This window comes from Triturus cristatus, chromosome 7 (genome assembly GCF_964204655.1).
Source record: "Triturus cristatus chromosome 7, aTriCri1.1, whole genome shotgun sequence".
NCBI classification, from domain to species: domain Eukaryota; kingdom Metazoa; phylum Chordata; class Amphibia; order Caudata; family Salamandridae; genus Triturus; species Triturus cristatus.
The window spans coordinates 1,017,181,107-1,017,193,637 of NC_140590.1; the positions used below are offsets into that span (position 1 = coordinate 1,017,181,107).

Below are 12,531 nucleotides of genomic sequence, written 5' to 3' on the forward strand. Positions count from 1 at the left end.
TGTTAGAATAAGGCCCTCGGGCCGGCTGCCGCTTAGCGTTTCGTAGCGCCTCTCTTTGGGTTGTAACTACCAGGGTGAGAGTGCAATTATACCTCCCACTGAAGGGCTGTTAACCAGTGGCAATGCAGGCAGGCCCTGGGCATGAAAACTGATCTTGAGTACGTCCCTTACCCAGCCTATGTGCCCCATAACCCTTTTGCTTCAGTATCCCAACATGCCAAGAAGTTAGCCCGTACTTGGATGAGAGGACAGGGAGTAACATACTCGGCACTTGTTCTGAAATAGAGAAGCTAACCTCCTAGCCTGGCGAATGACAGCACCCATGCATAAAAGCTCCTGTGCTAGTGGGAACAAAACCTTCACTTTTCCACTTCTGACTAATTGAATACCTTTCCCCGGTGGTATCTGGAGCTGACTAACATAAGGTGCTTTCTTTACCTGCCTTCGCATAATCTGCGGTCATGTGACCTGGCTGGTGGAGAGCTATCTCTGAACCTAACAGAAATTGAAAACCCCTGGAGCTGCAGCCATGAAAGCTTATTAACCGAAGACCAGTGGACCGGGGCAGCTCCGGGAGTTCGTACTCGCAAAGCTGGGTCCTGGGAACACCGACGCCTTTAGGGTATCGGGGATGTTCAAATTGGTCCCTTAATATCCTTCTTGAATGCCTTAAACCTATGATGCCCGGGTCTGCATGGACCACCCTTTGAATTACCCCCCTCGTGGATGGCCCCCTAATTGTATGTAGCAACCCGCTGGTTAGCCAACTCCTATTGCTCGCAAAGGACGCCGTCCTTTATCCGCTGGTGCTGACCAAGAACTGGTTTCAGTTTGATTCTTTCACCTGTGGGAGCAAACGAACGTCAATGGTCACAATACCGACCCACAGCGCTTCACTTAACGACCCTGGTATGCCTACCTGCACAGCTTCCCCCTGCGTTGCTTGGCCATGTGTTCCACACTTACCATCACTAGCTGGTTTCACTGGTAAAACAGAACCTCCTGTATGCTAAGTGGGAGGGTACCTGTTAGTTCTGTACTAATAGTGAGCTGCTGCTGTGTAACCATGTTGAAAACGCGCCACCACCCTGAATGTTGCATGCAAACTCATTTTTAGAAATTGGAAGGGTGTGCCCGTGTACTGGCAGTACCTTCCCTCGAGTGGGCATAAAAAGGAGGTGCTGGGCTTTATCAAAACCAACGCTGCTCCCAAACAGGGGCCCTCAATTAAGTGTTTACCAAGGGCAGCTGCTAATACTACCGCCTGTGCTGTAGTACGCAAGTAGGCATTCCTCCTCTAACCTTAAAATGCCATGGTAAGCGCACCTGAGCCAAAGTAGCTGCTTTTAGTCCTCCTTTGCGACTGGCCAGTGCAAAATTGCAGCATGCGTTAGGGTCCCTGACAAGAACCATAAAAGCCCCTGCATTTTATTGGTAGCATGTATCCACTGTGTGCTGGCACTGCCTTTTCTGTGGGCAGCTGAGTCACTAGATCTTAGTATGCCCGCAGGGCTGGACTACGACTATTTATTTAAATTCTTTATAGAATTTTTATATGGCGCGAGCTGCGACCCGAGACGTCGGGTCACCGAGCACTTTACATGAGCACCAATTCCGTAACCTGGGGACCCTACATATTGTAAGGCACAGGGATGTTAAGTAATTTGCCCCGGATTCCAGGCTGTTGGGAATCGTTGCAGAGACTACAACAATGTAGCGATGCCCTTGAGTGGGCTGGAGCGCAACAGCGCAACATGGCTGTCCCGCAGTTGGCTCCATGCCTACATGGAAGCATGTAAATAGATTCAACATAAACCTAGGACCTCCAGCGCTGCCAAGCATCGGGGCAGCCATGGAAAGTATTAATTGGGCAATGTGCAAATAGCCGGCAGCCGAGGAAGACGGAACCAGGGCGTAAGGTCCCAGTTTCCTAGAGCCGAACCATTATCCTATGCCCTATCAGGGATAGGCCCCGGAATACCTCAGGTACGCTTCAATTCTGGAATGACGGGCTGGGCAAAAACTGTGTTAAGTCTTCGCCTGCCTGAGTCAACCAACCAGCCAGTTGGCCCTGACTAACCTGGTGTCATGGTGCCCGGATGCAAAGCGTGTCCCCTGTTCTGACAACACCCGAGGTGTTCTGCGCTCACTCTTCCGTGGACATACAAGTTGCACAACGTAACTGCACACACCCGACCTACGCCCCTTTTTAAAATTAACATTTGCCCAACTAGTGCCAATGGTCATGGCTGTAGGCCCATAAGACCTGGCCGCGACTGGGAGATGGGGCTACCTCACTGTGAGGGCCTTGCTACCGGAGAGGTTGGACACATGGCCTGCCGCCAGGGGGGGTTCTGAGCTTAAACAGCTGGCCATTGGTCCCTAAGGAATTGCCCCTGGGTTCTGCCATTCTGCTGGCCCTAATTCCGACCTAGCCTAAATCTTAAACCAATTGGTCAGAGACCCCCACGCATCCAGAAGGATGCAGCACTTTACCGTTGCCTGATATTTGCCGCATTGTTAGATGCATCCCAACATATGTTACCAAAGGAGCACTGCACCAACGCAATCCCTTCTATTGGCTTTGTCAATGCTTGTAGTTGCATATGATACTGGGCAGCACTTATGGCTGTGGTGCATTGTATATAGAAAGTGCATCCATTTGGAAAGGTGAAACTGGCGCATATGCTTTAGTAACCTTTGGGACCCTACTAAACACATACAGCGGGGTGCCTGTCCTAATTACCACCTGCCCCACGTGGACATGGGGGAGGGGGACATGACATGCAAAGCGTGGTCGACCTCGCCCTCCAGTGCCCCCGCAGTGCTGTGCAAGTGACCACACTGTGGGCATAGTGCTGGAGACTACCTACCCGAATGCTGGGACCGCCAAGAGCGTCAAATAAGAGGAGACTCTCTTTCTGCGCTCAACCATGCCCTACCTTTGCTCTAGCAAACAACTCAATTGGCGACCGTGGATTGTGCTTGGGCCGCCAATCGTGCGGTGTCCTTTTCCTGGACTAGGCACCTTAACTGCCCCGGCTAAAAGCACCTGGCGTGCCGGCGCTTTGTCTTTCAAAGAAAGAAAACCTCGAAACCGCAGGTGCACACAAGTTGTCCAATTGTCTCCCCCACCGCGCGACTCCTAGTAGCCCCGGACGCCTATTTATATAGCACGAGCTCAAACCGAAGGTAGTGGCGTGCTTATCGTGGGCACCGTATTTGCATTCACATTCCAAAAGGGGGGACTAAGTGAACCCGGAGGGATGAAATGACCCGTGCAATTCGCCAAAGCAAGATTTTTTTTTTTTGCTGCATATTTATATAGCGCGACTCGAACCGCAGGTATTGGAAATGCCTACAACACCTGGTATTCCCAGGTGGTCTCCCATCCAAGAACTAACCAGGCCCGACCCTGCTTAGCTTCGGAGATCGGACGAGATCGGGTGCATTCAGGGTGGCATGTCCGGGCGAACCGAAGGCTCCAAAGCGAAATCAGCCAGACCGCAAATGTCCTCCACATTTATACAGCGCGGTCTCGACCCACTGCACTGGAGCGCCAGCCTGAGCACCGTGCCTGCATTCACAAAAAGGGGGGTGACCAGGAAATCGATGGGATGAAATGAGCCCCGCAACAGCAAGACTCCTTAATTGTTGCATCCTTCATAGCGCGAACTCGAACCGAAGGCCCCCGCAGCGGCAACAAACCCGACCGCAAATGCCCTGCACACTTATACAGCGCGGTCTCGATCCGAAGGACCGGAACGTTCAACATAAGCACCGCGCCACACTCGCACTCGGGTAAACACGGAGAGGACCAAATGACCCGCCCAGAATCACTGGACGTGGACGCGACCCCGAGGCTCGCACCCTGGTTCCCAGCACCAAAGCCGGCAGTCCAAACCGACGGAGCGCAACCTCTCCCTCCTTCGAGACAAACAGTCTTTGGAGGTGACAGGACTCGAACTCCGGCTCAGCCCAACCACTCTACATTCCAGCGAGGAGCGCTTAACGCGCTGGGCCATTGGTTCCTAGCACCGTAACTTAGACGGGGGAGGGGGGGGTTGTGGTCCCGACGCGCTGCTACGCTGGCCTGGAGCCGCCACGGTGCTCGGGCCTGCTCCATGTTCGGGTGGGGCGGGGGGGGGGTGGGGGCTCTTTGACCGGACATCGGCCTTCATCCCACCGAGCCCACAGCGCGCAGGCGACAACCCCTTGCAGGCAAAACCCCGTGTTGACCCCACAGTGCCCCCCCGCTTCGAACTGCACGCGCCACGCACCTAGCCAGCCGACGCCGCACCAAGCCCGTGCTACCATGTCCCTGGACAAAATTACGCTACTATTACACTACACAACTGCCTATTACACTGCCCCTGGGCACTTTAGAGGGGCACCGCGCTCGAACCGCCAACCCCAGTAGGGCCGGTTCTCCCCTAAGTCACCCGTGCAAACATGGGTGTGCCCAGCATTTTAACTTGCGCCCTCTCACAACCCCCCGAGTGGCCGCAACGAATCGATGAAGAGTGCCGCCCCAGCATACCTAATCACTGGGGCGACGGCGGCCTCTCTCAGAGTCGGGGGGGGGGGGCGCACACTCATGCATGATAATGATGACCCCCAGCGGCCCCACAATCTTATATACCACCCCCTACATGCCCGACCACCGGGCGGAAGCGGCAAAACTACGCCCTGCAGTTGCCGGAGCCCCCCAGGGAGGCCTTTTCAGCAGGCCGAAGGAAGTATTCAACTGGTGAGCAGAGAAATTTGCACTCATGTGCGAGATTGGAGGCAGACAATGTGTGCAGGAGCTGTGTGGATTAACCGCACCCCACAGAAGTACAGCCCTGACCTCCACTCTCATACGATCAGTGTGAGCTGCACCCTCTGAGCCCAAACTGTGCTAATTAAATCGGGTGCATCCTGCCTGATGCGTGGCCCGCGTGAGGCCTCCCAAGAGGTAAATTCCCGTATACACATATGGTAGAACGAAAGAGAGCAAGTCTTAGAGATCACGCATGTATCTATTTATTTTGAAAATTTGGACATCACGGGGTGCAAATTGCCCACAGCGACGGTGCCCAGACATTTTGCTTGCAGGATTCCCCGCGCTGTGATACCCACCCAGGCCCCGAGCCTATGCGCCCAGCGAGTCCAGAGCCCAAGGTGGACTCACGCTCAGACAGCCACTGTGCCGCACACGACAAGACCCCTGAGGGGGAACCGGAGAGTGCCGGGGACAAGGGACTCTAGATAGCTAAAGGTCCATGCACCCCCAAACCAGAGGGCCAGGCCGCAGCTTGCTAGCTGGCCGGCAATCCAGAGCACGCGCCCCCCTGGGCAGCCCAGAGAAAGCACCTGTGTCACCCGCGACCACTCAGGTGGGGTGGGTGGCGGAGGCATGTGGGTAGGAGGGGGGCATGAACGACTCACCGGTAACCTACCTCTGTGCTCCCGCAGTCCAGGGGCAACGCGAGCACGACACAAGATGACAAGTACAGACGACGAGTTGAGACGGCGTGTCCGGCAGGAAGAGAGGCAAACCCCTAAAGCCGTGCGAGGCGACAAGAGGACGCCAGCATGGTGGTGGAGGGCTATATAGCCTCCCCCCACGCCCAGAGGAGCCCCGGAAGTGACGCCCCTCGTGTCACTTCCGGGCAGGAAAGAGGAGGGGGACACCGGCCGGAGTCCCTGCCCCCCGGGAGTGGGGGGGGGGGGCGGGGAGGGGTGACCGGTGCCCAGGCGACACTAGGGCGCCGACCGCTCTAGTGACCCCCTGCGGGGGCCGCGGTCAGCGGCATTTACATGTTTATGCCATGAAAGCTTGGTTATCTCTGCCCCCGCAGCTGGCGGCGGGTATGTGGCCACAGCATGCAACCTTTCCCAGAATCCTTTGGACGCGCACAACAGGCTCATTAAAGTGTCCATGTGTCCTTGTGTAACGTAACTGGTGCTCATGTAAAACGCTCCAAAACCTTCGGGTTGAGTTTGCGCTATATAAATCTGCAACCCAAAAAATGTGAAATGGCCTGCCCCTGTTCCAATGCAGGGAGAGGCATACTGTAAACAGCGCTGCAGGTGGGGCCTGCAGCTTTGTGGCGCTTCGAAGCACAGCCCTGTGACCGCACCGCACCTAATGCTCCGAATTCCGCGCAGGGTGTGCACCAGGTAAGGTTTGTAAAGGTAGAGTGGGTTGGGGGTTGGGGGGGGGGGGTTGGGAGGGCAGTTTCATGATCGGGGAAGATGGAGCCTGACTATAGTAGAGAGGGGTAAAGTGCAGGTGCACAGCGGCTCAACTGCTCTGCGATGTAAAACACATTGACAAAGCCAATAGATTTGGCATAGGTGAAACCTTCTGGCTTTGCCAATGCTTGCTATTGTTTGGTGGTGTCATTTCCTGGTTGCAGCTCCCTTCTTCTGCACCTGGCCTGAACTCTGCTTGTGGCCCCGGGGCCCTGCTTGCTTTCAGCCTCAGTCCCCAGAGGAAGGTTCCTGTTGGGGCGGTTTTCTAGCCGGGCTTCATTCAACAGAGAGCACTTCTGCCCCCACACACGTGCCATGCAAATAAAGCTTATCTCTAACCTGTAGTAAACACGTGTATTCAAATAACTCCTGCAGCTCTCCCGGTGTAAGATTTCTTGTTCCCCCTCCTCCCCGCTGCCACCTTTCCCAGAAAAAGAACAGGGCATCTGTTCACCTTTTAAGACTCTGCAAAGGCATACTGCCTAGTCTTGATTACACATTATAGCCTTGTTCTTCCACTACCTTCCACTTCTGGAGTCTCCTGCCTGAATTGTGTCTGTTAGCATGTTTGTAATTCTTGATTGCTCTCTTGCAATAATACAGCCTGTGGCATATGGTATGACTCTTCTTGAAGTTTCTCATTGCTGAGATGGGGTAATTGCTTATATTTATATGTTTCCCTCGTCTTTATTGCTTGCTTTTGTTTTCCAGAAAGTGTCACTCATAGTGGTTGAAATGTGACTCATATTTACACTGAAATTATGACAATGTCACACATAGTAATCCGAAACCTTGGCAGCTATGGTATCAGTTCAGGCTTGTCACCTCGGGACTGCCACTACCTGGCAGGTTAGCATCCAGGATAATATGCTGCATGTCTAAACACTTGTAAGGTCCAAGAGGCGAGACCTATTGGCTATGCCAATGCTTGTTAGGTTTTGGAACTCTTGAAGACAGTTGCAAAGGAATCCTACGCTTGAAAGGGCATGTCCTACGACTCGGCAACAAACATTTGTATACTTATGTAGCATTGTAAAATTAATAGTAAAAGAACATAACTTCCATCCAGAAACCACGATTTTTCCCCTACTTGGTAGCAATTATATTTTAAATAAAAGTTATATAGAAACATAGATATATAAGTATTTGGTTAAACTATATTATAGGGTAAGATATTAGCTCGGATGTATAACAAATTATTACAATTGAATGAAATATGCCTTTACTTCTCTCCGTTACAAGATGGCCTCCTCATTATTGAGCAATTTGACACTGTATGGACCGGAAGTTGTAGTATTTACCCGGATGTCAATGGGCTGTGGTGTCCGCTTTGACCGACCTTTCCAGTAGCTTCGGCAGGAAGCAGCTAGCGCAACTGCGGTCCGCGAGTGTAGAGTGCAGGTAAGGCTTGGCAAAGTAAAGATGATTTTGTGTCGTGATAGATTCAACTCATTGGATCCCTGTGTTGGAGTCTGCTGCTGCAGAGGTGTAAGCTTGCCAAAATGGTTCATGCTGTGCTTGCCACTTTCAGTTCAGTCACCTCTGGCTTCTTAAATCAACATGGCTTTTCATGGCGGGCTTTTTGAGATCGTACTTAAACTGTTAAAAAGCTAAACTTCCGCAGTGTAATGTGCTGCTGTCTAAAAAGCCTGTGTACAAACCGGTCATATTTGCTGTGGCCACCCCGTTACTGTATTTGTGCCACACTCTGTTATGATTTCTGATGTGGGGCTGCTTTTCTTCTTTGGGATCGCTGCCTGAACTGAGACTACACCCACCCTTATTCGGTCTCTGGTCGGAAGTCTAGCTCTCCCTTGCTTAGAGTCTGTCTTTCCCCCTTTCGGTCTCTCGGCTGAAAGACTATTCCGCTTCCTCTGCTTTCTTCTGATGGGAGGAGGCTCACTCATCTTGGTGCCTTAGTTTCTAAGCAGCTTGTTCCTTGGCTTGGCTTATTTGATGGGAATCTGCCTGTCAGTTTAACTTCTCTTATGTCACTGTGTCGGCAGGAAGTTTGTGCCTTCCATTTGCGACAGTACTGGAATACCCTATCCCCCACCCCATCACCAAAGCAGTTATCGGGATGGAAGCCTCCAAACTCTCCTCCAAACTCTCCTATCTCCTTTTGCTCTTAGGATTCCTTCCTTATGCTATGTTATTTCAGTCTGTACCCTCCATTGAACGGCTGCCAACACCCAGTTCTTTCAAGATGGATCTGATTGACTCGCATGTTTTCTCCTGCGGAGTACAACAGTGGGCACTTCAAAGTGATATACCGGTAATCATACGAGCTCAGCAGCATTGTTTCGTATCCGCCCCCACAGCGGTAATGTGGGTGACGCAGCCGTGCACTTTATACAGGTAACCATGGCAGATGATCTGATTGTTGACAAGGAGTAGCCCACTCATCTGCGCACAGGGGTGATACAGTCCTAGTAAATGTCCTTTCGTCACTACTCATGTAACAGACATGTGAGCTGCTCTACTAGTAACAGGCATCTAGAGTAAACCTTATCGTGTCCACCAAGGAGGGAGAAGAGAGTAATCTATCAGCAGGTTATATGCAACCTTAATTAATGCCCTATAGCAAAGATACAACAGTCCGCTTGCATCCCTCCTGATCTTCATATGCGGCCCCCTGGTGAACAGCAGCCCTGGGCTGCTGCTTACATGACAGAGCACGAACAGTCACAAAGATGTTAAATGCACATATAAGCATTTATTTTCTAGCTCTTCTCCAATCTTTTACTGTCCTGAAAAAGGTTGGAAATGTATGGCTGGAAAGGGTGGAAATAAAACAATTTCTATGGTTGGGGAAAAAAGTGGTTGGAGGGAAAGTGAACTTGTAAACACTCAATCGATTTTCGCATGAGCAAAACTACACATGCACGTTTGCTCATGCTGAAATGCTGTTCACAAATATTTTCTAGGGGTATGATTTCCAAGCCTACTTATGTTAATTATTGTGAATTAATGAAAGAAGTAAATCTGCACTACTGCAAGGACATACACCATGACCTCACGTTTGTGACTCACTTTAAGAACTGGGCCCCAAATTACGTCTTAAGTTAACCAAGACCTTTTGTTTTTATTAAAATTCCGTCCCTCTCGATCTATCTGTAGGTTGGCTTTACTGTGAGTGAGATAATTCTGTTCTTTTACAAGGATCGTATCTGGCCCAAAATAGTTTTGTTCAGTGCCTGGGACTACTGTGGCAATGTGTGCTTTTTGAGACCAAAAAATATTATTGCCTTTTGTTAGTGTTTGTTATAATGTTGAGGCCCTGGCAGCTCGTACAACAATAAAGCTTTACAAAACCCATGTCAAAACAGGACACGGGTTGAAAAAACAAAAGACTAACCAACAATGTCATACCTATTGGCTTTGCCTATTATTATTTTCATGTTTCCCGTAATCTTTTTGAAACCGGTCGCACTGATTTTCCATTCTGAATATTTTTGGGAAATACTAGCATGCAGCAACACATTTAGCTTAATGGTACTTCAAAGAAATGGTACCTAAAATTTCACAGTAGTTTAGCAGAACATTTTTTTCCTAGTTTCATTTTTTTATCAATATTTTATTTTTAAAGCAAAGAATCATACATTTTGCTTTCAAGCTTTTGCATATAATTGCATCTAATCGGAGAGCATCCTGGAATCATTATACATAGCCTTATATTGTTAAACTTTGCAAATGTGTGTACAGATTTTCATGTTAGAACCAGTCAGTAGTGCAGTCTGAACTTACATTTCCGTAGGGCGCTCACCCTAATAATAAAGGCTTTCTATTAATCAGACCCTCCAGCATTTCGCTATTCACGAAAGAACCGCAAAATCAGCTGACATGCTCGATGGCTGTGATATTTACTATTTCGACCGCAAAAAAAACAAGCATTGGCATATCCAATAGGTCTTGCCTTTGGGACCTTATAAGTGTTTAGCTATGCAACAGTTGATGTTGTTGCACCAAGGATATTGTGCTGCATAACTAAATACTTATAAGGTCCCAAAAGCGAGACCTATTGGCTATGCCAATGCTTGCTCTTCTTTGGATTGGGTTGTTGATTTTCCATATCATTTCTATATATACATCCCGTCTCCCAGTAGGAAACAGTGATGTGAGCATGAGGGTGTGCTACAAGTATGCCGAAGTTATCAGGATTTCTAGGGTGTACGTTGATGTGGTGCATGGCACTGCTGTTGGTTTGACAACTTTTTGCCTGCTGCGGATTTGGTGACTTGTGGTGTGCTTGAGGGTGTAAGGGCTCTGTCTAGCAAACACTGTCTGAGGATGTCCATTTGTCTGCGTCTTGAGTAGGATGGTGTGTGTGTATTTTTGAGTGAAGCATGCTGATAGATATCAGATAAAAATCCGAGTATGTAATATCGGAATTCTGCTTGGTGCACAAGGCAGGGTCTGTCTGCAATGTACTGACTGGGAGGATGTGTGGTGCGTCTTGGGTTTGGGTCGTAGTGGTGCGTCTTGGGTTTGGATGGTAGGCGCATCCAAAACGTTTGTTTTTCTCCACTCCAGAGCTGTTGTATGTGTGTGAGTATCACCTGAAGGGTGATAGCCAATACTGTACCATTAGGTAAATAGATTAATTACAAACTTGAGATGTAAAGGAGTTGAAACAAATTGAAGATGATGTGACATTGGTCTAATGAGCAATGTTAGTGTGATGTGGATGTTCCCTAAGATCTGTTGAGATAAGACCCGCCCTGTGGGAAAAAAGCACAGAGAGAGTCCATGCAGGCTCTTCAGTCATAGACAAACAGCAACCCTTTCGCTAGGCTCAAAATATTAACAAATATCATATACGTGAATAGCATTATACTAGTGGCCCTCTCCATTACTGTTGTTCACCAGAGTACAGGATCAGCATATCAGGGTACCTGAATGCTTGAGACGCCTTTCCTCTACCTCGTAGATGCCTGAAAACAGCAATAAATGGGTACATTTAAGGGAACATGTACTACACAATGCCTTGAACACCCGTGCGTATTTCTTGTAGCCTTTCCTTGCGATCCCTTTAGCTACCAGCTGCTGGTGATCATTCTATTGGCAAACATGGCAGATCCATAATTAATATGGGTATATTCAATCAAAACTCATACAATGCAGTGCGGCGACCAAGGTTGATGCATTGTGAGAGGGAGAGAGGAGGACAGCACCAGACCCTTCCAGTGCAAAATACTATGCCTAGACAAACTTTAAAACTTTTCTCACTTTGGAAGTGTGTTGTCCAGTGCAGCACACATGTAAAATCTGGGAAGTCTGAAGAAATAAAAACATCTCTCCTTTTTAACGAATGCCTCAAGGAAAACTTTACTTTGTGGCACAAAGCCATATATACCATAGTTAGAACGTAGTGCTCTGCATCAAAAACCAAGGGTGGTTGCATGGGAATGCCCAAGTACCACCCATGGCACATGCCCTTGACGCTAAGCAATACAAAGCAGCACTATCAATACTTTGCATTACTTTGCGTTACTTTAGGGCTACTTTTCCAGCACAAAACTTTATTTGCCCTGGAAGAGTCCCAAATTAACATTTTGCACTGGTTTGCATCACTTTTGTGATGAAAACCTGATGAAAAATGTTACTAAAGCCACCTTGCGATTTGTTGCTACTTTGCACGATCACTTTTTTTCAGCAAGCTAAATGCAATGAACTATATATTAGAATTGAAAAAACCTGGACTGTGGAGTGGGAACCCCTCACTGAACTCACAAATGGCTCCTTCCCGGGGCTTCATCAAGAAAAACTTTGCAATCTAGGTATTTACTATAAGCTTCAGTCCACGTCCCTCCTCAATCTGTTGGATAAACCGAGTCATAAAAAACACAATTTTAAAACTGTTCATTGAAAAACTCCTACCCTCTCAATTTAAGTAAAACTCTTATCTTTTACCTCCACCTGGGCTCTCTGGTAGTTGATCTACTGCAATTTCCTGTACCGGGGCTTCCTGAAGTGATGTCAGAAACTTCACTTCAGTGCTTCTGTTTAGTCATCACTGCACCAAACTTGTCATCCTCGCCCATAGAGCCCCTCACATGCAGCAGAGAATCAGGTTCAATCCTGCATGCCCCACAAAGTCCTGTGCATTTATTAGCATCAGTGCCATCTGCTTTGTTATAGCAGGGGGGTAGGAAAAGCGAGCATTAAAGATCTTCACAAAGAATATCAAATAAAGTCAAAGGATTCTTTTTGTTTACTTACAAGTAACAGCGCAGTCAAATGTCTAAGACTAAAGGATATTCCAGAAAAGCAAAGAGGAGCGTGGGGGAA

The 12,531-nt window shown here is 49.0% G+C and overlaps 1 protein-coding gene and 1 pseudogene across 1 annotated transcript in view; one reads left to right on the forward strand and one right to left on the reverse strand.

Annotated features, from left to right (window-relative positions):
• Positions 1–3,355: 3,355 nt before the first annotated feature.
• Positions 3,356–3,472, reverse strand: LOC146811020 (5S ribosomal RNA; annotated as a pseudogene).
• Positions 3,473–7,506: 4,034 nt separating this feature from the next.
• UQCRQ (ubiquinol-cytochrome c reductase complex III subunit VII) overlaps positions 7,507–12,531 on the forward strand; it is a 65,824-nt gene continuing 60,799 nt past the window's right edge. Inside the window, exon 1 of the mRNA XM_085618065.1 lies at positions 7,507–7,641. The gene's annotated coding sequence lies outside the window, so the exon portion shown is untranslated. The remainder of the gene's footprint in view (positions 7,642–12,531) is intronic.